The sequence below is a fragment of the Durio zibethinus genome, chromosome 26, assembly GCF_047325235.1.
Source record: "Durio zibethinus cultivar Kanyao isolate XHJ-2024 chromosome 26, ASM4732523v1, whole genome shotgun sequence".
In the NCBI taxonomy this organism is placed as follows: domain Eukaryota; kingdom Viridiplantae; phylum Streptophyta; class Magnoliopsida; order Malvales; family Malvaceae; genus Durio; species Durio zibethinus.
Genome location: NC_143187.1, coordinates 16,585,941 through 16,613,814, shown reverse-complemented (window position 1 = coordinate 16,613,814; position 27,874 = coordinate 16,585,941). Strand labels below are relative to the sequence as shown.

The window sequence follows — 27,874 nt, the reverse complement described above, 5'->3', positions numbered from 1 at the left end:
CCCTAATATAAATTTAAATATATATAAACTAAAAGTTTGGCGCACCTAAGTATGGAAAAATAAAGTCATTCAAAAAAATTACGATTTGAAGGAAAATAATACTTAAAAGAAGGTGAGTAATTATTTTTTTTTAAAGTGATGGAAATTCAACTACATTTTTAATTTTATATTTGTATAATAACTTTTAACTTTTTATTTAATTGTCCCAACGAGTTAATGTCACTAGAGACCATCACAAAACTTGATTAGAAGCATTCCTAATAGTGTACATAATATAGATATATACCTCCAATGTTAATGTTGAAATACATAAAAGAAAAAAGAAAAGCCGTTTTCTCTCATTTTATAAATGTCTTAATAATTTTGGAAGATGAGACAAGTAGAGAGGTTTAGGAAGATATTTGTTCCAACGGGAAAGATTGCTTTGTCCTTTGGAGGCTATATTGCTCTTATTTCAATCAACTCATCCATCGGTAAACAGATGGATGGAAATAAGAAAAAAGAGACGAAATGGGAGGCCACATACAACTTGATATGGCCGATATATTTTTCTTACATACATGTTTTTTCTTATTGGAAAAAGAAAAAAAAAACAAAATGGGAATCTTGATAATAAATTATTCACATGATAAGCATGGCACCTCCCAACTCCACAATCTAAGTCAATATAGATCTATATCAGTAACTTCAGTCTTTTTTTTTTCTTTATTTAATTAATTAACAAAAGGTAATTTTAAACCCTAATTTTGCAAAAAAAAAAGGTATATAAAATAAAAAATAAATACAGGAAATACTAGAGAATAAGTATTGTAAACTTGAGAATGATATATTGTTTAGCTAAAATTATGAAAAATTAAAGAAAATGAAAGCATAGGTTTAGATTTACTTATAATTTATTTCTTTTGATTTTGACCAAACATTTATTTTATATTCATACAATATATATATATATATATATATTTATTGGTATAGAAGGGTCTAACAATCTCTCTCTCTTTCTCTCTCTCTCGTCTGCACACTCTGACACACTGCTCTCTAAATGGCGTAAACCTGATGGCTGATAGTGCAAGCAAAGCAAGCACCCCACCTCCCTTAAACTTACTGTATTCCTCTTTGTCTGTAAAAATCTGCTTTTCTTTATCTCTCTCTCTCTTTCTTCTTTTTGGCCCTCTCTACTTCTATAAGCACTTCTTTATGGTGTTTCACTGCCAAAACCCACCCCCATAACTCTCTCTTTTCTTCCCCTCTTTCTCCCTTCACCCCCTTCTTCTATATTTTTCCCCCTTTTTTTATATATTTTTAAAGTTCAAAACCCTCTATTCTCTCCTTTTTTTTGTTCTCTAGATTTCCATTGTTCTCTCATTCCTTGATCTTTGCTACAGTATATCTTCCTTCAACCATCATTTTCTTTTGACTTGCTTTGTTTCGAAATGAACTAGTTCACTTGCTCATATTGGTCTGCTCTCATTGCCACCACCTGTCTACAGTGATACTGAATTTCCTTCTTTGTTTTCTTTTGTTTTTCTTCCTTCCCAGTTGTCCTCTGAGGAAAATAATAACATTAATAATAATAATAATAATATGGATGTTCAAAGTCTAGGAGGTTGAATTGATCACTCTTTGCTTTTCTGCCTTCGGATCATCAAAAGATATCTCCCTTACTGTCCAACAAGCCACACAGTCTCTTTTAATTTTTTAATAATCATTTTGGCCTCCTATCCTAACGCTCACTCAAACCTTGTCTACTACTTCCCCTGTTGGTCTCCAAAAAGTCCAAACACACTAATAAAATATACTACATAGAAATGGAACTTTCCAGTCAAGAAGAGGAGATCCCAATTCCATTGAACAGTACATATGGTGGGGGACACGGTCATCGGCATGGGCACGGCCGCATGATCCATCATGCTCCTGCACCCCACAACCATATCATACCTTCCTCAGAACCCCAAATCCCTTCCACTGGACCCTCCTTGCTAACTAACCTAGATGATCATGTGCCCTACAAGAAAGTGGTGAGGTATAGAGAGTGCCTGAAGAACCATGCAGCAGCCATGGGAGGCAATGCCACTGATGGCTGTGGTGAGTTCATGCCCAGTGGTGAGGAGGGTACAATTGAAGCACTGAATTGCTTAGCCTGTAACTGCCATAGAAACTTCCACAGAAAAGAAATTGAAGGTGAGCCGTCTTCATGTGACTATTACCCATTGCATGGTCCACATCTGAGCAGGGTTGGAAGGAAAGTCATCTTAGGCCACCACAAGAGTGTCCTACCTCCCGAGGCTCTAGGGTACCCTACAGGTACTCTTATACACTCAAGAGAAGCTCCAACACCCCACCAGATGATAATGTCCTACAACATGGGCTCCCTCCCTTCAGAGTCTGATGAACAGGCCGTAGACGGTGGTGGGATAGTGGGCAGACCAGCCCAGTTAATGAAGAAAAGGTTTAGGACAAAGTTTACCCAGGAACAGAAGGATAAAATGCTTAACTTTGCAGAGAAAGTTGGGTGGAAAATCCAAAAGCAAGAAGAAGCTGTGGTGCAACAGTTCTGCCAAGAGATTGGAGTGAAGAGAAGAGTCCTCAAGGTGTGGATGCACAACAACAAGCACAATCTAGCCAAGAAAAAACATTCTTCCACCAACAATGCCACAACTACTACTACACCTGATGCATGATCAAACGCCAAATTAGTCAGTATCTCTCCTCTCTTCTCACTCTCTTAGTTTGTGTTTCACGTCCACTATCTAGCTACTTAATCAACTAGCTTATAAGTTATTAATTTTGTTATATCTGTTTGAACAAACAAGAAGAGTTGCCTTGTTTTATGTGTTGTGTTACAATATGTACATGTTTGGCGTTCTGAAAAGTAGTATTGCATGTTTTATTTTAGGAAAGGTACCTGTCTTGGTCTTGTCTTCTGAAAACGAAAATACTTGTTTGTTTGGTTTCAGAAACTACAGCATCGTATCAAAAAGCTATAAATAAATGTAGTGAATGTTTGCTTACAAATAGAAAATTATTAATAGTAGCTATGCTAAGCTAATACACCACAGATTCAATGTTTTTTCAATAATTCCCTCCCAAAAAGCTTGGATTCTTTTTGCTTGCTACACAACAGAGGGTGTGTATTTTGTCTTACGATGTTTTTTGTTTCTAATATAAACTTGTTAGAACAGTAGTAATTAGTAAGTTGTTTTCTCGAAATTGGGGAATTAAGAAAGTGAATTCTTCTTCACTTTTTCCGACGGAACTAATTAAAATCAAGAACTCTTACTGAGTTGATCTATTTATATTCATTGAAATTAGAAGAGATTAAATTCATAACATATTGAAATTAGAAGGCATTGTATGAAAGTTTTTTTTTTTTTTGAAGAGTTAAGATTTTATTATCATGGTTAAGTCACGATGAGATTCTGTGATAATTTTGACAAAATTTAATTTGCGAGATCAAAATTTTACAAGAGCAATCAACATCTTTCATAATTACGTGACCACTTTTTTCCAAATTTTGAAATAAGACATTTTAATCTTTCATTATTTTACTAATTTTGATTTTGTTTTACATTTTTGTGGAACAGAATAAGAGAGAGAAAGAGCATCGGAGTTTAGGCTAAAGAATATAATTGTCATGGATCAAATTGAATTGAAGTAACTCCAATTGACATCTGTAGGGGTTTGTCAAAGGCTCAATTCTCTATAAAAGTTTGTTTAGATTTATTACTATTTTAAATATTTAAAAATTATTTTTTAGATTATATTTTAAATATATTTTAAAATTAAAATTAATATAAAATTTTATTTATAATAAATTAATCAACTCTGCTAAATCTGGTTTAAACTTGAAAATTTTTATCTGTGACCCAGCTTGAATCGAGCCCTACTCGCAAATTAGATGGACTTTTCCATCCATGGACAATTATACCGAAAGACGAGAGAGGGAAGGAAAGAGAAGAAGGGCAAGAAAATAGGAGATTTGGAGAGAGTAGATGAATAGCCGCCATCAAATCTGGCTTAAGGCTGTCAGATCAGTGGAATACCAAGCCAGTGGTGAAAGAAAAAAATGAAAAAAGAGAGAAAATTTCGAAGGGGTAAGCAAGAATAAAAAAATGAAAGAAGGAAAGTTAAAAAAACAAAAAATTTTGAAGGGTTGATTATGTAAAAAATTCATTAAATATTTTTGTTTATAACATATTTTATTTAATTTGTTTAACATTATTCTTTATGTAATTATATCCTATAAATAATGGTTCATTTCATATACTTTTATTTATTTCAAAATAAAGCCCAAGAATCTTTTACTAAATAAAAAATAATAATATCTTGTTTGACAATTCAAAGAATAATCATTTTTATATATTTTTTTATTGCCCTTCACGAACTTTCTTCACTTTTTTTCAAATCATTTGCAATTTCGCAAAGAAAATTTAAAGGTCAACTTAAAATATTTTAAACTTTATACAAAAGTTAAAATTTTGGGAATTATAAGTCAATATGAAAATAGTATATTTTAAGGAAAAATATTATTTGAATAATCATTTTATTTTTCACTCATGTTTTCATATATATTACAATATTGTAATATTAGAAACTATTAAGATTTAATTTTTAATTATTAAAATTTAATATTTAATATTTTATAAGTAAATCACACGATTATTGGTAACACAATATTATTATATAAATTTTAATGAAGTATGGAATATTATTAAAAATTAATCCAAATATTTGGCTATTTTAGTAAAAAGAAATTGGATCACTTACTGCAAAGCACTGGCCCTTTTCTCAAGTACTTAGGAAAAATCTTAATTTTCACATTAATTCTATAACTTGTTGTTGTTGTGATGTCAGTGTATTAAATGGAGACATAAGCCATTCTATTTTCATGAACATGATATAGAGATTTGATTCCATAACTGCTACGTGATTAAATTTAATAGCTACTTTGCAAAATTTATTCATGCGAAATTTCTTGTTATCAATATAATTAATTTAATAAATGATTGCTAATTTTATACAGAGAGAAAACAAGTGCTGATGACTACGATATACACATAGCCCGGTTAAGGTAAATTCACTAAGAACGGCTGCGGACAGTGTATTCGTTAATTTTGAGATTCCCGTGCATCCAAATTTTATTACCAAATATAATATCCATAATTTATTTCATTTTGATTAGTCTTTATTAAAACTTGATTAAAACCTTAACTTATTTATTTAGTTAAAAATGATACAATTACTCTTTAAAAAAACACAATTTAATCTGAATTTAATAATTATATTATATTATTTTATATATTTTATTAATCAAAATTAAAATTTATATTTAAATAATTTATAAATTTTTGTAAATAATTTATGATTTATAAGTAGTATATGCACTAATAGTGCCATAACAATTGTAATTAAAATAAAAAAAAAAAACATTTTCTATAATCAAACTTGGAAAACGATATTCAAAACTTATTAACTATTTAAAATAGACTTATTAATTCTGATTTGAATTCGAAAAAATTTGTGTAACGTACCTAAATCAGAAGCTGACCCAACCTGATTTGACTATAAAAAGTCAACAACCGAAATATAAATCAATCTGAACATGAATTAGCTCAAATGCTAAATGACTGGAAAGCAAAATGGACCGAAATTAGATTAGAGTTAATTCAATTCAATAAAAGTTTAACTCGAATAAATCAACCTAAACATGGATTAGCCCAAGCCCTAAATGACCCGAAAGCAAAATGGACCGAAATTAGATTAGAGTTAATTCAATTCAATAAAAGGTTAACTTGAAATAATCCAAGATTAAATTAAATGATTTTATTCAAAAAAAATTAATTTAATAAGAATAATAAATATAACACAAATGAAAAATTATTAAAATTAATGAAAATATCAAATCAATATATATATTTTTAATACCAAACCAATACAAATTATAAGTATGTTATGTTGCTTATAAATTTTTTTATAATTTATAATATGATTTAAAACAAATTATATATTTTTAATTATCATGAGTATACAAATTAATGTATTATTTAGAATAAGTTATATAATCTCTTATAATTATAAATGGGTGTCAACTATCAATCATGTGATTTAGAATAAAGTATATAAAATAAGTTATTGATTTTTGTATTTAAGTTATTTTTATGTTATAATTATATTATTAATTTTTAATTATGTAATTTAGAATAAATTACATAATGAGATACAATTATACTAATATCCAAAACAATAAGCCATTAAATAATGAGTAAGTAAAATGATTTTTTATTTTGTGTAGTTATATTGTATCATAATTAAATATTTAAAATAATATTTATATGATTATATAAAATATATGTAATTGTGTATTATAATTAAAAGTTTAACATAGTTTTATGTTCCACATGTCTTATATGTGTATTTATATGGCAAAGTTTAATTAAACATACTTTTTTGTATCTTATATGTGTTAAAATTTTTGTCGACATTACTAAACACATAACACTTTATTCTAAATCTTATACGATTTTTGCTTTGCCATTTTGGTGTCATATCATTGTGCCATATTTAAATTTGTTAAGTCTAATAAAATCACATTTTTTATATAAAAATTAATTTTAATTTAAAGCATACAAACTATAAATCTTATGTTTATTTTAAAAATATTATTTTTTACTTTTTATCTTTTAATAAATTATAATAAAATTTGACTTGAGCTTCATCAAATAATCTATTTATATTTAATCTAATTTGATTCTAAAAATTAACAAATTGAACCCGAAATGACTCAGGTGTTAATTCAAAATACTCCAATTGAAATGACTCGAACCCGAATTGCCCGAATAACCTATGTCTTAATGGTTTGGAATCGTTAGATGAAAATTTTAAAAGTTTCAAAACAAAGGGAAGTCACTATTAATCTTTTTTGACTAGATGTGATTGGCCACATAAAAAATTTATCTTTTTAATAAAACAATAAAATGAGTTTAAAATTTATCAAAAAAATAATTTTGGTTTACAAAAACAAAGGTAGGTTTGAAAGTATGATTATATGTGGGGAAAGATTAACACCCATACAACACCCATTTTAAAAATGGTACCAATTGACTATAAGTTATCCTTTATATCGATAAAAATGATCTTAATTCTAAATTTATAAATAATTCATTCCAATTTTATTTTTTGTACAAATCTTTTTTTAACCTTTTATTTAGGGATAAGATGAAAATTTTTAGCTTTGAAATATTTTCTAAAGTCCCTAATATTTAAGTGAAATTTTGAAGAATATTTCTTTATTTGGAATTTTCATATTAATCCTCAAAATTTGACATAATTTCCTATATAAAGAATAATTATTGAAAAACCCTTCAATATCTATGTAGGGTTTCAAAAATTATTTTTTACTTATGAATATTAGTTTTTATTTAAAATAATTTTCTAAAAATCTTTATAAAATTTTATTCTATCATTTCACATTTATTACCAACAAATATAATGCATGTAATGCCACCTACAAATAAAAATCGTACAATACAAAATATCAATTCTATTTCATTCTTTTCAAATCTTTCATTTTCATGTATCTTATAATTATTTTTTGATAAAATGTTTAGAAATAAAAAATCTTTAATGATAAAAAATCTCCTTAATTCCCTAATATCTAGGTAGAATTTAAGAAGATTGATCATTCTTAAAAACCTTACACTAATCTTGAAAGTAAAGATAACATTTCATGATAAAAATAAAACATTTGAATTTATTCCAATATTTAGGCAAGATTTTCAAAGTTATTTTTACTTAAAAATATTATCTTGTCATTTCTTAGAAGCATCTTTCCCTTTTTCTTAAAAAAATTCATTAATTTTCATTTTTTTTTATTAGCAAGATTATGCAACTAAAAAATAAAAAGGATATAAATAATCAATTTTATTCCTCATCTTGAAAACTATTTTTGTCATCCTTTTTGTTTTTCCTTTTAAAGAATATTTAATTATAAAAATAAAAAAAAACTTTGGTATTAAAAATTTTTTTTAATTCCCTAATATCTGAGTATAATTTAGAAAAATTAACTTTCTACTTGTAAAATTTCAATATAATGATTTTTTTTGTAAAACAAGGAGAATAATTATTTGGTTTGTTCTCAATATCTAGGCAAAAAGATTTTCATAGTTGTCCACATGTTAAAAATGCATATAAACATTAACAATATAAGCTTAAGTTATAAGGGATATATACCTCACTTAGTTTTCAACCCAAAACCAAAAATCAAGAGCGTAATTGTTGATGGATTGCAAGTCAAATTGGTTAGGCCTATTGGGTCAATGTGGGTAGACGAGTCAGGCCAAGGAGATCGGGTTGGGTTTGACTCGATCAACTTTATTTTTTTTTCTTCTTTCATCTTTTTTTTCACCTCTTTCATTTTCTTTCCCTGAATGGCCCCTCTTTTTTCTTCTTCAATCGAAGCTAAGCTCTCTATGGGTTACCATCTTTTTCTTTTTTTTTTCTTACTTATCTTTCCTTTTCTTTCTTTTTTTTTAACTGAAACCGAGCTCTCATCTCTCTCTTTTTTTTCTTATTTTTTTTCTTTCTCTTCCCTTCTTTTTTTATTTTTTTATTTTTCCTTTTCTTCTTCCTCATCTTCCTACCTATGCTGAATAGCTTTCTTTTTTTTTCTTTCCTATTCTTTTTTCTTTCATTTTTTTCTCCTCTCTCTCTTCTCTGATGGCCAAAACTCAAGCTCCCACACCAACCCGCTTGCTTCTCTTCAATAAGACATTACATCCATTTTTTATAGTTTTCTCTTACTAGGGTTTTTACCAATTTATTGAGGACTGTGGTGTTGTTTTTTTTTTTATATAGGTTTTTTGAAAAAAAAAAGATTTTTCCTAGGATTGATTATTTTTTTTGCGTATGGTTTCAATTTTTTTGTTTATCTTGGTAAAGGAGTTGGGGATTAATAATGGGCTATGTAGGGGGGAGATAAGAGTTTAGTGGCTATGATGGAGATCTAATAAGTTCAAGGAGACATCATTAATGGGTTTTTTTTGGAGCTTAGGTAATGGTCGAATAGTGTTGAGGAGCTTGAAATAAGTTTTTGGCTACATGTTAGGGCTATGAATGGTCGTGAGATTCGACTCTAAAAGGTGGTTACTGTGGGTTTATTTAGCCAAAAGAGTTGGCTAAGAGTGGGTGGTATTCGATCGAATGGTTCCTGAGCTTTTTTTCCTATTAAAAAATGGCCTATTTTTTGTTTGCAAAATCAGCTCTATTTGAATAGCTCCATTAAAATGAATCCTAGATTTTCAAGGATCAAATCCCTAAATTTTTGGGGTTAGGAGATTGGTAAATGACCAGCTGTGTAGGTAGAGTGGCATGGGAGGAGTAGGGTGGTTGGCAGGATCTGTATTACTATCCAAAAATTTCAATTTCTAAATTTTAAACTTAAAGGTATTTCAATAATTTTGCCTTTAAAAGATAGTTTTATAATTTCACACATTTGAGGTAAAATCTAAAATTGAGATTTAGATAAATTTTATAGCACCACTCAAAAATATTGAATTTTAGATAATATCAAGTCTATTGATCTCCCATTGAAAAACAACCTTATGTAAAACATATACAATCAAAACTCTCTGGACAAAATTAAGTGTCAACAACTTGAATTGAAAATGACCCTAATAAAAAATAACCTAAAATTGAAATAATCTAACCCAAAATTGGCTTTATTTTTAAAAATCCTAAATGACCTGAACTGAATTAACTCGACCTAAACCTAACCCAACCCATCCAATTGATAGGTCTAATCTAAATCCATTTATAAAAATACCATAATCCTATATCCTATATAGATTTTTTTTTTTTTTTTTTATGTATAAGAGGTTGCCTAGAGAACAAAGAAAATGTTATAGGCGTTGAGATTTGAATTTTAGATTTGTTGGATACATATTCTTAAAAATTATTGCATAAAATGAACTAAATTAAGCTGTGAATTTAATATTTATTTTTTATTTAGTGTTATTTGAAATAAAATTGTTTTGTTTTACTCAATTGAATTAAACAACTTTTATCAGTGTATATGTTGATGTACAATGTTGCATAATTTTCCTATATTTAAATGGCAGCCACATCCAATTGTCATTTTCCCATAAAATGAAATAAAATAAACAAGTCCTAACCCTAAAAAATAAGGGTTCTGTTTGATCAACTTATCATTGAAGTGTTAATTTTTTTAGTTACAATAAATATATATTAATTTATTATAAAATAGTTTGTTAACCTATTAAAAATGAGGATGGATTAATTTAGGCAAGTATAATAACTTTTTAATTTTATATTTTCTTAAATTATTGATTTCAATAAATCTAAAAGATAAAAGAGACAAGTCAAAATAATTTAATCTCACCCCTTAGATTTATTGAAAGATATTGTTAAAAAAAAAAGATATAAAACATTTTAATTTTAGACTAATGTAAATTGATTTCTTCTTATTAAAAATTAAATATTAAGTAAATATTTTATTGATAATTTCATTACATATAGTGTATGCTTTCATTTGGATTAAAACGTAATATAAGTTCCACTTAAAAAAATAATAAAAATTAAAAGCGAAAGATTACATAGTATTTTTTTAATGGAAAGGTATTTTCATTAAATAAGATTACTTAATAGTTGGCCAAAAGAATAAGATTACTTATTCTAATAAGTAGGTTTTAACTATTTCCCACTTTTGCCAATAAGGCATTGGTTTATTGGTACAAAAAAAACTTTAAGATCTTGAGGTCCTAGATTCAAGTCTCACTATATGTAGGTTTGGTTGTTTAGTTAAATTATAGTTTATTAGTTGATTATTCAATGAAGTAATAATTGATTGTTCATGTAAACACCCTATTTCGTCTTGATTATTTCCAATCTTGAGTTAATTTAAATTGGGTTTTGGATCTAATCCATTTGATTTGGATTTATCATCTATGTATTAGGCTCAGATTATATTTTGGACTTAATGCAAGCCTATTTGTTTTATTTTATTTTTTTTATTTTTGCTTTTATCATTATTCTAGAAATAAATAAAAAGATAAAATGAAATAATAATATTTTTGAAATTTCAGTGCTGTTTAAAATCAAAATTTCGATTAAAAGAGAATAAGATGCTCAATTTTTGAATTGAAATCCTATCTTCATTGTGTTACATAAATTGTTGTTCACATATAGCATGGGAACAAAAACAAACAAAGTGAAAAATAAAGAGAAAAACCCAACAATTGCTAATATCTCGATCACCATTTTTGCTTTTTCTGCCACCATAGTTGGCAACCAAACCTTCATTCTACAATCGACCATTGCCAACACCACCATCTCCAATAAACATATAACCACTAAAGCTAGCTCCAGCCAAAACCCAATCCCAACTCGAGACACCATCACTACCAACAATCAACTATCATAATCCATAAAAGAAAGCCTATTTGATAAAAAACACAGAAGGCAAAAATTCAAGCAGAAAACAGAAGGTGAGCAAGATAAATTACAAGAGAGGCAATCAAGTAAGACCTATAACTAGTGATTGATCCTAAATTCATCAACTCCTTATGCCACCACGAGTCCACCTTTTTTCCATTACCAACACCACCATTGCCAACATTAATCAGTTGAATCTCCATAGTCACCACCACCAATAGCTAGCAAATAAACCAATCCACCTAGTCAATATCTACAAACTCATCCTACCTAGCAAACATTCATAATACCATCATTTCCCATAGAGCTTACCAACCAGAAAAGTGCAATCTCAACACAAATTGCTAGTAAGCAATCTTAACCTAAATCAACAGCAAGCAAAATATAGATAGTTCCACAGTGGCAGAAATCACAAAATACAAGCATGAGCAGAGAATGGCAATACGGAGCCAATAACCATTGTAGACACCACAACCATCCATTGTCGGGACCAAGCCCTACCACTGCCATTAATTTCTCACTGAATAGTTTTCAATCATTAGTTAAACACATCAACATAGATTCAAGAAGAAATAAATTGAAGTTAGAAACTAAAAAATATCATAAACGAAAATAGAAGAACAAAAATGGAAAATAGATTTTTTTTTTATTTTAATTAACTCATTTTAAAGAGAATTTGACTCCTCAAAATCAATGAAAAGATAATTAAGAACAAGGATAAGACCATACCTCAAAGCCACAACCATAGAAGCAATGAGGAGGTAGATTTTGGAAAGAGAAAATAGTAACTTTGATTTCAGATCTATACAAATCCTATAAGTTTATGAAGAAAACAATCAGATCACTTGAGAGAGGGGATTGAAACAAGCTTCTGGGTGAAATTTGAACCTTAATGGTGGTCGGCTATAGAGGTGAGCAAAAGTTGGTTTGAACTAGACTGATCGAAATTGAGTGAATTCGGTTGAATCTGCTCGGTTTATTCGGTTTTAATTATAATCAATTTTTTAAATCGCTTAAATTGGTTAATTCGATCAATTTTTTATTTTTAAAATTGATAACCGCATTGACCGAATTAACCGACTTTCTAATAATTAAAAATAAAAAAAATTAAGATAAATATTTTTATTTATTTTTTTTGTAAAATATTGTTGAAATTATTAAATTCTTTAGTAATTTAGTTTGAATAATACTAGAATTTGAATTTGATTGAATTGAATTTGTGGTTAAATAATTATTCATAATAATAAGAAAAATGATAAAAAAAATCAGTTATTTAACCGAACTGACCGAACCGAACCGATGTCGGTTATTTAATAATATTCGATCGGTTCAGTTATTTGTTAAATGAAAGTCGATTAAGTTGATTATTGATTTTTTCAAATCGAACCAACCAAACCAACCATTTACTCACCCCTAGTTGGCTAGTGGCGGTAGATGGTGATATGTGGTGGTGCCATCATTGGGATCTAAAAACTTTCAAAGTTTTGGGCCTGAGTTCATCCTGTATAGAGAGAAAAGGGAAGTTTTTTTTTAGAGAGAGAAAGGCAAAAAATGAAAATAAGAAAAAATGCTAGAAAAAAGGTTTTTATAGAATTGGTAAAAATGCACTATTTTTGGGCAAAGAAAATCTTATTCCTTTTGACCCATTTGAAGGACTCGCACATAAACCTATATGAAGATCTGACTCGGTCGCTCAACCCATTATCCTGTGACACTACTGAGCTACACCATTTGAGCCACAAACTGAGTTGTTGAGCTTCCAAGCCATCTTAAAGTTTGCAGTTAAGCAGCTGAATCGATTCCTAAACCAAGATAGGACCTTTTTATTAATTTTATTATTTTTCTTATTTATTTTTTTGTGATTTTTTTAAAAATAATAAAAATAACTTTTAAAAAAGTGGTTAAAATTATCCCTAAATAAAAAAAAAATTTTAAAATTTTTTTTAGGAAAAGTTGATGTTATCAATTTGCCTTGAATAAAAAAATATTTAAAAAAACATGTTGAGAAAAAGTTGATGTATCAATTTTTCTTAAATATAAAAACATTTTTAAAAAATATTTGAGAAAAAGTTAAAGTTTCAATTTTTCTTAAATAAAAAAAATTTTGAAAAAAGGTTTTGAGGAAAAGTTGAATTATCAATTTTCCTTTAATAAAAATATTTCAAAAATATGTTTTAAGCAAAAGTTGAAGTATCAATTTTCGTAAAATAAAAAATATTTGAAAAATATTTGGAAAAAAGTTGAAAGTATCAAATTTTCCTTAAATAAAATATTATTTTTTAAAAATAAAATAAAAAAATTCTTAGGAAAAAGTTGAAGTATTAAATTTTCTTTGGAATTTAATTTTTTAAATAAATGATAAATAATTTGACAACAAACTCTCTATAAGAGAAACAATAGTTTTCTTGTATACGAATTTTTTTAATTTTCTGTCAAAGTATTAGAGTCAATTAAAAACAATTCCTAATAATTAATTATCTATAAGATTTTTTTAAAGGCTCAATGGATAACATGAAACTGTTGGTACCATAATTTGATGGGTGTTATAACCTTACTCGTACTTAACCATACTTCTGAAGTTAGCTCGATTTTCAAAGACTAAAATCTACCTTTTAAAGATACCTGAGTTAAACTTGGGACTCCTTTTTAAAATGGAACAGATTCAGTTAGGTGACCAACCACGCTTAAAGAAAAAAGATTAGTGGTGACTCTTTATGTCATGTCTAGCTATAGGTTTACAGATCTATACGTTATGATAATTTCACAACTCCATTGGGGATAGTCAAGAGTCAGGCCGACAAACAAATTTATGTTATCCAAAAGCCTAATAAAATTAAATTTTTTAAATATTTTTTATTTACTTATTTTACTTATTTATTTTGCTTATTATGTCATTCATATACATGTGCATAACATGAGCTCTATACCTAAGCTCCATCTCTCTAAGAGGGAGTAAAGTACCTATGTTTTTATAAGATTTTAATGCTTTCACAGTGGCTAGCGAAATACTCCCACTCAAATTAAATCCTTTTCGCTTGTAGCCTATAATGGGTAAGAATCGGGGTCCTTTACTAGTTTATGATGGATAATGATGTGAAGAATGATTTAGGGACTAATAGATTATAAACCCAAACCACATGTAGTAAAGTATAAGAAGCCAACCTTAAGCTGAAGCCATGTCTAAGCATTATTAGAATGTAAACCTAGTTAGGACATATGAGTGAACTTTTTGAGCTTTCTTTTTATTTGATCTTTTATTTATTGTTAAGTTGTTATATGTTGTATGTTGTATTTTAATCTAGCATCACTAACATATGCATTCATCCATGCATCATAATATGACAAACACCAGTACATGCGTTCATTTACCTATTAATACATCATTGTGCATACATTTATGTATTTGCATATCATAATATATTATGTCAAGCATTCAATGCATTCATTCATTCATGTATTTAGGATTCTTAAACAAGCTAGGTTCATCTTAATTTTTTTTACGTAAACATTTAATAAAATAAGCATCTTAATCTATGATAATCAAATGTTTAAGGACAGCTCAACCATCGAAGACTCTTATTTAACCTACTCGTCATACTAGATTATAAACAAGGCAAATGGAACAAGAGCAAAATAGCCATATGGATAAGATTGAGAGAACTAAAAAAGAGTTAAAAGGAAAGTTGGCAAAGATGATAGAGATGCTAAAGAAGTTAGATAAAGGTAAGTCAATAAAAAAGACCCTAAATTCAAAAGAGATACAAGATATCATGGATTTTTTGCACCTTTATGAGTTTGGCAGAAATCAAGGCAAATCTTCTCAAAACACACAAGCCTCACAAATGTCATTTTTTGGGGTATATGCTTACATATATCCTAAAGTGCCATTTCATAGCTACACTAACCCTACCTTTAGAAAAAAGGTATATGATCCAATTGAAGTTCCTAATTTTGATGATTTTAAAGAGAATGAGAGATTAAAGATAAAAACATCTAAGGTGATGGATTATTCAAGCTAAAAATAAAAAATAAACTTTTTGGAAGAAATAGTGTGAGCTATTGAAGAAATGGATTATTTTGGCTTCATGGATGTAGTTGAACTTCGTTTGGTCTAGGATGTGGTCATCCCACTAAAATTTAAAGTCCTTAAGTTTAAAAAATATGATGGGATAAAATGCTTAGTAACTTATGTGACCATGTACTATCGTAAAATGGTTGTCTATACTTAAAATAAGAAGCTGTTGATGCATGTATTCTAAGATAGCCTTATTGATTCAATTGTAAAATGGTACATCTAGTTAGAGAGAACTTGTATACACTTATGGAGTAGGTTGGCAAGGGCATTCATTACCTAATACAAACATATCATAGACTTAGCTCTAAATTATTTATCTTTACAAAGCATGAAAAAGAAACCTTCTAAAAGCTTCAAGGAGTATTCATAATGGTAGAAAGATGTTGTTGCTTAAGTTCACCTTTCACTGAAAAAGAAACAATAGTTTTATTTGTGAGTACTTTGAAGGCTTCAAATTATGAGAAAATGATCAAGAATACCACTAAAAATTTTATCGATATAGTGAATTCTAGGCAAATGATAGAGAATGCTATTAAGAGTGACAAGTTTGAAGAGGAAGAAACCACTAGTACAAAAGAAGATGGTATGTCCAAATGGAAAGAAAACGAAACTTAAGTTGTGGGTTTTGAAGGATAGTAGTTCAAAAGTTATGCCCCATACCCATTGCCAATATATCCTGCTTATTATCTAGTCATTAACCATGTCATGCCTCTCTCTTACCATCTTGTTCCACAACCAGCTTATTGACCAATCTTTCAAACACCTACATATGGGTCTAGTCCTATTACTACACCAGTTTCAAGGCCTTATAACTAAGTAAGTGGTTTGAGAATATCTAGGAACAACCACGAGAGAGTTTACATTAATGCTATCTTCATAACCTACACTAAGCTATTCTTAGAATTGATTAAAAATGACTTGGTATCTCTAGTTATTCTAGAACCATTGAAGCCGTTCCATCTCAAATGGTATGATACTAATGCCACATGCAATTAACATAATGGAAACATTGGTCATTCTATAGAAATTTACCATACTTTTAAGCACATGGTGCAAAGTTTGATATGAAAAGGCTTGGTAAACTTTAATGAATTAGAGGAACTAGATGTCAATAAAAACCTTTTTGTCCGATCACACAGGGGTATAATTTTAAGAAGGATAAGGATGTTAAGGCTGGTTGAAAGTTGCTTGTCATTTTAATATTTCTTTTAGAGTAATGCTATGATTTCTTTTATGTAATAAGATTTTATTTTTTATCATTTTAATAAAAAGGCAAGTTGATGCATTTCATTAAATTTTCTCTTTCATCCAAACCACTATTCTATACTTTATTATTTTTCATATCCTTTTATTCCCATTTTCAAATTCCAAATGATGAATGTTTAGACAATGATAAACAATAATTTTAGGACTTAATTTTGGAAACTTATTCATATTGATAAATTTAATCTGTAGAGATTATTTGAGTAAAAAAAGAATCTGTGAACATATATAGAAACAATCTGTGAACATATATCATTCATGAAAAAATGAAATGGATATTTCTTGAAGCGTATGTCAGTCTGTCTTTATTCAAAACATAGTCTTTCAAAGAAAAGATTCATATTTGATGTGAAAAATTACTATATTTCTTTTACCATTCCTAAAAATGAAATCATCGAATGCTACCCCTTCTGTGCCTATTATGATTTCTTTTTCTAAAAAACCTAACCAAGGATCACCCTTTATATGAGGGGCAAATTTTGGAAAAAAACCTACAAATAAAAAAGCAAAAAATTACAAAAGTTCTCAAAGATGGGGAGTAAAAAAAGAATCGCTTCTACAAAAAAAGCAAAAAGAAAAGAAAAGCAAATACCACAAATGACCTAGGGTAAAAGAATGAGAATTCTTGAGGAATAAGATGAATAAGAAAAAAAGTAGTGAAATGATGTGGAATGGGACAAAGTACCAAGTTACATTACATGATGAAAAATGATCCTTTAGTTTGAACCCTTTAAACATATATTTTGAGCCTCTTTTATCCATTTTTTCATGTCTCTTCACCATAGCCTATATTACGACCTATAAAAGTCTACTTTGATTAAATGTGAATGCTCAAATTGCATGATCATTTATTGAGCTAAAAAGGCATGCTTGTAATGGAGCAATGGAATCATGATTTTTTTCTTATGTTTTCGAGATTGATATGTGCGAGATATCAATAATGGATGAAGTGAAAAAAATAAAAGAATAAAAAATGTGAAATGTGAAAAAATGAAAAAAAGAAAAGAAGAAAAGAAAAGCGAGACTCAAATTGAAACCCAAAAGGGCAATTTGGGTAGAAAAACATTTAAGCTAAAAATTGGATGGGCAGATAAATATATGGAAGATCAATGTCATCTAAAGATCCTTTGAAACTGAGAAAAATTTGATAAGCTCAAAATGATTCTGAAAATCAATGAAATGAGTTTTTGAAAAAGAATTCTAGATTAATGTTAAAAATTATTTGAATATTCATTGTTTAGACATTATTATACCATTCAAATATTTATCCTAGTGACATACTTTGAATTTATTCTTTTGCCTATTTGTTTTTGTACCAAACTCATTCTTGTATTGATTACCTATTCTTTCAGTTCACCTTGTCCTTTCTCATTTTTGTATCCCAAAATAAATCGAGAAAATATAAGATTATATTATATTTGTTATGAATTAAAATGATAATGAATGAATGACAATGTCCATAAAGGATTTATGCATTTCTTTGAAAAGAAATCAAGAATGATATTGGGTAAAAAGAAAATGAAAAATGATGAAAAGATGATTTGAAAAGGCATATGCGGTGCCTATTTGGTGAATATGGTGATGGATCAACCAATATAATATGTGAGTTATGACCAAATGTTAGAAATAACATAGATCGTTTGACAAATTTTGTGAATTGATTTTGAAATTTTTAATGTTGGGAAGCTAAAAAAAATGTGAGATGGTGGAGTCTTGAGAACTTTATTACCACAATCAATTAGAATTTCATGGTATTGATTTTAGTAACATATACATTACATTGTCGTTCAAATAATACATGTACATAATTCAGTGAATATTTGAATCTTTGTTTTGATCATTGCATTTGCATCATTGTTTGGTCATGTATTTGCATCATGTAGTGAATGTTTGAATCATAGTTTAGAGTAAGGCATTTGCATTATTGTGAGAATTTGAATTGTTGCATTTGCATCATTGAGAAAGCATTTGTATCATTATCATACAAAATTTTGACTTTGGTAGGAACATTTTGAACTTCTAAATCCTCGAATGAGGAAAATTTTTCATGATGAGATTTTTTTACGACAAAAACATTCCAAATTTTAAAGTTGTGATGCCTTTTGAAGAAGTATTTTCAATGTTGAGAATGATTTGTAAGACTTTTAGACATAATCTTTAAGAATTTTCAAATGAGAATCTAGAAAATTTTTTAATGTGAATCCCCAAAGTTTTTGAATCAAAATCTTTGAAATTTTGGATGAAACACTGGAATTTTTGAATAGGAACCTTTAAAATATTGGATATAAAACACTAAAGTTTTTCTTTATGAAAATATTTGAAATTTTAGTTGTGAATCTCTAGAAGTTTTTCAAATGAAAATCTTTGAAATACTGATGTGAATCGCTAAAGTTTTTCAAATAACATTCTTTGAAATTTTGAATGTGAACCTTTAAAATTTTTTAATGTGAATTTTTGGATTTTAAATATGAATCTCTTGAATGCAAATCTTTGAATTTTATGAATCTTCAATTCTTGTGAATAAAAAAATTTACAAATCTTCAATTCTTGCAAATCTTCAAGTTTTTGCAAATCTTAATTCTAGTGAAATTTCAAAATCTTGCAAACCTTTAATTCTTATGAATCTAAAAATTCTTGCAAACCTGAAATTTTATGAATTTGAAAAATCTTGTAAATTTAAAAGTCTTACGAATTTGAAAATTTTTGTAAACTTGAAATTCTTGTGAAGCTAAAAGTCATATAAATCTTTGGTGAATCTTTGAATTACGAACCTTTGAATTTTCAAATTGTGATTGTTTAAATTCAAATTGTGAAATTTTGAGTTTCAACTCATGTTGTGAATTTTTTATTATGAAAATTTTTAATATTTCAAATTGTAAATCTTTGAAATTTCAAAATTTTATAGTTCTTGTAAAGCCAATTTCAAAATTGTGATTCTTTGTGCAATTCTTATTTCACAGAAACTGTGCAAAGAAGGGTAACTATAGACACCCTATTTCATCTCGAGTTATTCTCGGATCTTGAGTTAATTTAAATTGGGTTTTGGACCTAGTACAATTGATTTGGATTTATCATTTGAGTATTAGGCTCAAATTATATTTTGGATTTAATGCAAGTCCATTTGTTTTATTATTTTATTTATTTATTTTTGCTTTTATCATTATTTTGGAAATAAATAAAAAGATAAAAAAAGGGATAAAATGAAATAATAAGATTTTTGAAATTTTAGTGCTACTTGAAATCAAAATTCAGATTGAAGAAGATAAAATGCTCAGTTTTTGAATTGAAATCATATCTTTATCATGTTATATAAACTGTTGTTCACACATAGCAAGGGGGCAATAACAAATAGAGTGAAAAATATAAAGAAAAACCCAACAATTACTTGTAGTTCAATCACCATTTTTATTATTTTCTCTACCATAAGTAGCAACAGTTAGCAAAGGTTGGCAACCAAACCTTCCTACCACAACCGACCATTGCCAACACTGCCATCTCCAGTGAACACATAACCACCAAAACCAGCTCTACCCATAACCCAATTTTAACCTGGGACACCATCACAACCAATAACTAGTGATTGATTCTAAATTCATCAACTCCTTATGGCTCCGTGAGTCTACCTTTCCATTGCCAACATCACCCCTGCCAACATTAGTTAGCCAAATCTCTATAGTCACCACCACCAGTAGCCAGCAAACAACCTAATCTACCTAGTCAACATCTGCAAACTCATACTACCCAGTAAACATTCCTAATAGCATAATTTCTCACAAAGCCTACCAATCAGAAGAGTTGCAATCTCAACCCAAATTGATTGTAAGCAATCTAAACCCAAATTGACAACAAGCAAAATATAGACAATTCTATGGACAGAAATCACAAAAAACAAGCATGAGCAAAGAATGGCAATATGGAGCCAACAACCGAAGTAAACACCATAGCCATCCATTGTTGAGACTAAGTCCTACCACTGCTATTAATTTCTCATTGAATAACTTTCAATCATCAGTTAAGCACATCAACATGGATTCAAGAAGAAATAAATTGAAGTTGGAAACTAAAGGAATCCAGAAATGAAAAGAAATGAACAAAAAGTGAAGAATAGAGATTTTTTTTTTTAGGTTTTGTTTTAACTCATTTTCAAGAGGATTTGAATCTTCAAAATCGGTGAAAAGGGAGTTAAGAACAAGGACAAAGCCATACCTTGAAGCCACAATCATCAGAGCAACGATGAGGTAGATTCTGGAAAAAGAAAATCGTAACTTTGATTTTAGATCTACACAAATCCCATGAGTTTCTATAGAAACCAATCATATCATTCAAAAGAGGGAATTGAAACACGCTTCTGGGTGAAATTTAAGCCTCAACAGTGGTTGGTTAGCAATAACAGATGGTAGCAAGCTATGACACCATCAACAGGATCTGGAAACCCTTGAAGTTTTTGACCGGAGCTTATCCTATATAGAGAAAGAAAAAGGAAGTTTGCTTTTAGAAGAGAAAGGCAAAAAATGAAAATGAGGAAAAAAGCTTGAAAAGGGGATTTTATAGCATTGGTAAAATGACATTGTTTTTAGGCATAGAAAATACGATTCCTTTTGACCCGCTACAAGGACTCATACGTTAGCCCAATAAAAAATATTTTAAAAAAATATTTTAAGGAAAAGTTGAACTATCAATTTTCCCTAAATAAAAATATTTTATAAAATGTTTTGACGAAAGGTTGAACTATCAATTTTCTTTAAATAAAAAAAAATGTTTCAAAAAAGAATGTTTTAAGGAAAAATTGAAGTATCAATTTTCTTAAAATAAAAAATATTTCAAAAATATTTGGGGATAAAGTTGAATGTATCAAAATTTTCTTAAATAAATTATTAATTTTTTTAAAAAATAAAATAAAACAAAATAATAATTCTTAGAAAAAAGTTAAAGTATCAAATTTTCTTTGAAATTTAATTTTTTAAATAAATTTTAAATAATCTGATGACAAAGTCTCTATAAGAGAAACAATAGTTTTTTTGTATACTTCTAAGGTAAAGGAATTATCTTAATTTTTTACCAAAGTATTAGAGTTAATTAAGAAAAATTCCTAATAATTAATTATCTGGTAAAATTTTTTAAATGCTTAATGGATAACATGAAATAGTTGATACCATCCTTTGATGGATGTTATAAGGGTATTATAACATTCCTCAACGTAATTGTATTTCTGGACCTAGTTCGATTCCAAAGACTAAAATCTACCTTTTAAAGATATGCTAGTCAAATTTGGAACTCTTCTTTAAAATGAGACAGATTCAGTGAAGTGACTAATTGCACTTAAACAAAAAAGATTGGTGGTGGCTCCTTAAGCCATATTTAGCTATAAGTTTATGGATGTATACATAAGATAATTCAGTTTATTATATATATGTAATTCTTGATTATGAGTGTTACACCAAAAAAACTATTTCCCACTTTTTCTTTTTTTGATCAAATTGTGTTATCAATCCCTCTACCTATGTTAAAATATGAATTTGATCCATCTACAATGATTTTGTTATTGACACTATCTCTACTTTTTGTGATTTGAAATATCAGTCCAATTGATAATAGTGTTAAATTTCCTCTATTAAATCCATTGACATGGATACTAACCCAATGATATGGTAATTACACTACTTATTTAGTTCACATCATCATGTAATTGTGTGAATGTTTAATCATATGGATTTTTTAATCATGAGGATTATACATAGCTACCCATCAAAATCATTTTTCATTGTTTCTTCGTTTTTTCATCCTATCTAAAATTACTCATCTCTCTAAAATTAATCTCTCTCTTGTTCGTAAACATTCAAACCCAACCACCTCTCAAACCTAGATTTTGATGTCGGATCACCTTGTCGACCAACATCTTTCATCATCGGTTGTCGCTAGCTAACATTGGAATCCTTAAAAAACCACTTACTTACTCTTCGATGCTTCTTCTTCCCTTTTAACATATTAGTTTTTTTTCTATAAATGGTCTAGAAAATCCTAGATATAAAAACCAAAATCAAAACTTTTCATTCCCAAGAAACCATTAAAAATCTCTACCTTTATCTCTTGTCGCCATGTAGTTATCAGATTAGTTTTTTCGTTGGAGTTGCATTCACCAATACCTTTATTTAAAAATGTTTTTTAAAATATTTTTGGATATTATTGTAATAATGTGTAAGTTCAAGAACTCGACTATTAGAAAAAATAGAAGTCACCACCAATATTTTTTAACTAGGTGTGATTGGTCACCTAAGTTAATCTATTCTTTTTAAAGATTCCATAAGATTTAATTAAAGATCCTTAAAAAAAAACAAGCTCTAGTCTACTAATTAGAATTAGATTTAGGAGTTCGGTTAGGTGTGGAGAAGGTATTAGCACTCTACAACTTTTGTCTAAAAAATAGTATCAACTAATTTTAAATCAATCTATAAGGTATTGACTAAATGGTCATTTTTTTTTAATTTTACTTGATTTAGTTTTATCCTTTATATATTGAAAAATTTTAAGTTTTCCCTACTATTCTATGGTATTTCTAAAATTTTTCTTTGCTTCAAGAGTATTCAAAAAACTCAGTAGTATTCAAAAAACTCATACATTTTTTTGAAAAGATTTCATCATTTGATTTATTAAGTATTTTATGAAAAAACTTCATTCTAATTCCTATTTTTATTTGAAAATAAATATAATCACTAATGTTAAAATTTTTATCTGAATGTTTCACAATTTTTGGATAATTTAGAATAGGAGTTTCTCAATTAAAAATTTCATAGAAAATCAACAATTTTTTATTTATGGAAATTTCATTATTAGGTAATTTCCATTCATTTTCAAAATTCTTATAGTTTTTTTTTTATTATTGTCTTTTTTTTTTCATATTAGTTGAAAACAAATGCCAATTATTATTATTTTTCACCATTCTGGAAATGTTTTGGAGACCAAAAAATTTCTAAGAAAAGTACCTATTCAAGATTTTTAGATATCATTGAATAATTTTCATTTATTTTCAAAAATTTTATTTTTTATTCTTGATTTGAATTGAAATGTAAATTATTAATTTTATTGAAATTTTCATCTAAATTTTCTTAATTTTGGTGAATTTGAAAGAAAACTTCTCATTTACAAATTTTTAAATAAATCATCCATTCTTTATTTTTTAGAATTTCAACATCGAGATAATTTCCAATTACTTTAAAATAATTTAAGGTTTTTCATTTGATTTATTTATTTTTTTTTTGAAAATAATTGTAAATTATCTTTATTGAAAATTTTTTAGAAATTCAATTCGATCTGGTAGAATGAAGATTTTATAAGAGGTAGCTAAAAATCAATAGAAATGAGGCCAATTTGGAACGAAAAAGGCCCTGCAAAAAACTTCCCACTACTTAGTCTTAAATCGCTACCTTTCATCCATTCCACCATTGCCTACTGCTGAGCCAAAAAATCTTCCTACAACTTAGACCCAAACCCATAGCTAAACCTCGAATAACCTAGCTTTTTCGAGTCATCAAATAACCCACCACCATTATAGCAATTGAGAAAAGAAAAAACCTAAACTACTTATTCATGCTCACCAAACAAAACCAATAAAAAATCCAACACATTCCTCTCAAAGGAAACCACAACACTGAAAATGCCATAAAAAATTGGTGGTTTCGATTTTGGGGACTTTGCATGGGATTTGAGGTTGGATTTTTAGGGGAGAGAGATACTAGAGCTAGGTGAGGAACATACTAAAAGAAAGGGCATTTGAAGTGATGAAGTAAGGGCTTTTTTGGTTTTGAAATCAAAACTTTCGGCCTAAATCTAGGAAAATCCATCAATTTTTTTGAGAAATTTGATTCGGTAGAAGTGTTTAAGAGATTGAGGGGAGCATTTAGTTGAATTTTGGTCTTAAACTAGCACTAATGATCGACGACTAACAATGGACGGCGGCCAGAATCTGGGCTTGAGGCCGATTGTTAGGGAGTGTTGGAGAGAGGGTTGAAACTTTTTTTTTAAAAGAAGAAGTGAAATGTATTTAAAAAAACAAAACTTGGTTTTTATAGAAAAATAAAACCAGTTGACCTGAGTGTGGACTTGACCTAAATCGAGGTCCATGGCACGGCTTGAGACCCGACTCTATTGATTAGCCTTTGACTAGTCCAATCAAACTGGCTGAACCAATCGAACTACTCCAGATTACTTGAAAACCATCAATAAAATCAATCAAACCACCTGAACTGGACTGAATCACTTTTAACCGTTGATCAGCTTTGACTAGTCTATTTCAAGGTATTTTTTTTATTTCCTTTATTTTTTGTACATTTTTACTAAGACATATATGTGTTTATTTATGCACATTCAAATCTTAAATTTTTAAATAAATATATTTTTAAAAATACAAAAAAAGGAAAAAGGTGTTAAAAAATATTTTTAAAATGAGCATTTTAGGGTTACTAATCATTCTTACGCATAACCGTACTTTCGAAGCCAAGCTGGTTTTGGATCTCAAAAATTATTTTTTCAATAAAGTTTTAATTAATTTTAAATTTTTATTAAAAAAGTAAGTTTTAATATGTGACCAATAATACCTAATTAAAAAATATTGATAACGATTTTTTATATTTTTAAATTCGTTTGACAGTCTCCAAAACTATTATGATAATTCAAAATTAAATTTATTATTAAAATTTAATAATTTAAATTTAAAATAATTTAGAATTAATGATATGAAGTATCAAATTCGAATAAAAAATAATTCAAATTAAAAATAATTAAAACTTAAAACAAACCCAAATCGATTGGAATTTTTTATCCCAAATGACCCAACCCATTTGCCACATCTACCCATAACGGCAACCAGATATTCAAAGAAGGTTTTGAAAGTCAGAACCTCCACAATCGACAAATGTAATGTTGTTTATTGGATTAGATTAGCGAAATCAGCACCAAATACAAATGTCCTCGGCAACTATTTGTATTTTTTGGTCTGACAAGATGTCCTCGGTAAACTATTACTATAGTAGTAGCTAATGTAATGCAAGCGTTACGATGCGACGCTGTTATTGTTAAATGTTACAAATAAGAATTTAACATAATTATGAGATAGTGTTTAATATATATTAATATTAATGTGTATAAAGGAAACACATCAGCAACACTTTGACAATAAAATCTCAATTTATTTAGAAGGATTAGAAGCAATCAATTACATATGCAAATCAATCTCTATAAACTTCATTTCCCTATTATTAAAAATTAAAAAGTAACTTGAATATAATTAAAAGATGCAATGCATAAAGTATAGTTATTATCGCATTTTAACTAATTTAATTTGATAAATTAGTAATGTAATAGACAATTTAATTAGTGAAGTTACATTGTAACGATCGTATTTTAACCGAAGGCTTATAGGATTGACACCATATTTTACCTGAAGGCTTACAATATTGATACCGTGACTCCTCTTGGCAAAATCAGTTCTAAGAGCGACATCATAAGCCTCATGGTATATAATCCATAATTAATGATGCATGAGCTTCAAAACCAAATGAAATTATGGTTTATGGTATATGTCAAGGAAACTTAACTATGTTATTAAAAAAAAAAAAAAAAACTTTAAGTTGATAAGGATGTTAACATATCCTTATCCAATACATACGTGAAAGTTTGATAAGTTTCATTAGCTTACAAACGGAACTTTATTTAATCCTGACATTGACCAACGCACCAGAACAAAATAGTATATACAACTTTGAGCATTAAGATACTACAGAAGCATGTTGCTTATATCACTCTCTAGCAATAAAGCTTCGATATAAGATAGGAAGAATGTGGTGCACCCTAGAATCTGTGTTATGTCGTCGACTCAGCCTTCAATTATTTGGGTTTCTTTTAACAGAATGACTGTAAGAAACACAACGATACGTTTAAAAAACAGATGAACTTTGTTCAAATACAATGCTTGAAAATTAAGATACAATGATTTCGTAAAGACTTATCTCCATGATAACTCATGAAGATTAGTTCATTGGGCTGCTCAATGGTCTCCAGTTTCCATAAACACAAATCTATGGTACTTTTTTGGTTACAGAATAAACCACCTTATGTGACCCCGCGTATTGCTGCAGATTTAAAACATTTATTATAATAATTTTTTTTTTTCATATTGATATTAGAAGTGAAACAAAAAGCTCTCACAGTGCTTTAAGATAGTGAAATTATTGGTAAGTTTAAACATGTTATATATATTAAAAGTCTTACAAAAATCGCTTACCATTTTTCAATGCTTGGTTTGAATTATGAACGAAACATTTTGTAGCGTAATCCAGAGGCCTCAAGCACTGTTGACTGCTCAAGCAGCTGAAACATATAGCAAAGAAGAAAATGTTATATCTACAACCATGTCAAGTCTCAAACGGTGACTAATTTTAGAAACAATGTTTTGGATGTCTTAAATATCAGTGGGACCTAATTAAATATAAAGAAAATCATGCCAATGCATAAAAAACAGTAATCCTAATTGTGTTGAAAGTAATTTTGCAAAGGAAAGATTGTTCCTGTTAATTAGAAAATTTTCTTATAATCTTTGGAAAGATTGTTCCTGTTAGAAATTTGTTAAAATACCTATTTGAAAAGAATTTTTTGTTAGAACTTTGTTAGAATGGCTATTAAAAGTTGTTCATTTAATTTTTTCAAAAATTGTTTGTATTTGCATTGCAAAAAATCATTAAGTTTTTTCTTCCGTGGGGTTATAGATTCAATTTTCTCGTGGGCTAACTCTGTGGAGGATGGTGATCAAGTTAGTTTCTGACAGCAGTACAATTTATTACTGTGTTAGCCTTTATTTTTTCATTTAAAAATATTTGGAATTAATAAATGTAAATGATCGATAACTTGTTACTTATAGAAGCCATTTGTTGAGGCTAATTCAATGCTTCAAATAAAAATGCAATTTCAACTTGTAAAATTGAAACTGTATCATTCAAGATTCGTATCAAGACAAGACGTCAAAGTGAAACGTTTATCAATAGTTGACATGCTTAACAAGTGATGTACATTTCATGATTTGAATATAAAAAAAAGGTATAG

General features: G+C 28.3%; 1 long non-coding RNA gene and 1 pseudogene across 1 annotated transcript; one reads left to right on the top strand and one right to left on the bottom strand.

Annotated features, from left to right (window-relative positions):
• Positions 1-817: 817 nt before the first annotated feature.
• Positions 818-3,988, top strand: LOC111274307 (zinc-finger homeodomain protein 2 pseudogene; annotated as a pseudogene).
• A 4,378-nt stretch (positions 3,989-8,366) lies between these two features.
• Positions 8,367-21,319, bottom strand: LOC149511388 (uncharacterized). The gene is made up of 2 exons (XR_016333973.1): positions 20,990-21,319; positions 8,367-11,666 (listed from the first exon to the last, which is right to left on the bottom strand). It is a non-coding gene; the product is annotated as an uncharacterized LOC149511388 (long non-coding RNA).
• Between the last annotated feature and the right edge of the window lie 6,555 nt (positions 21,320-27,874).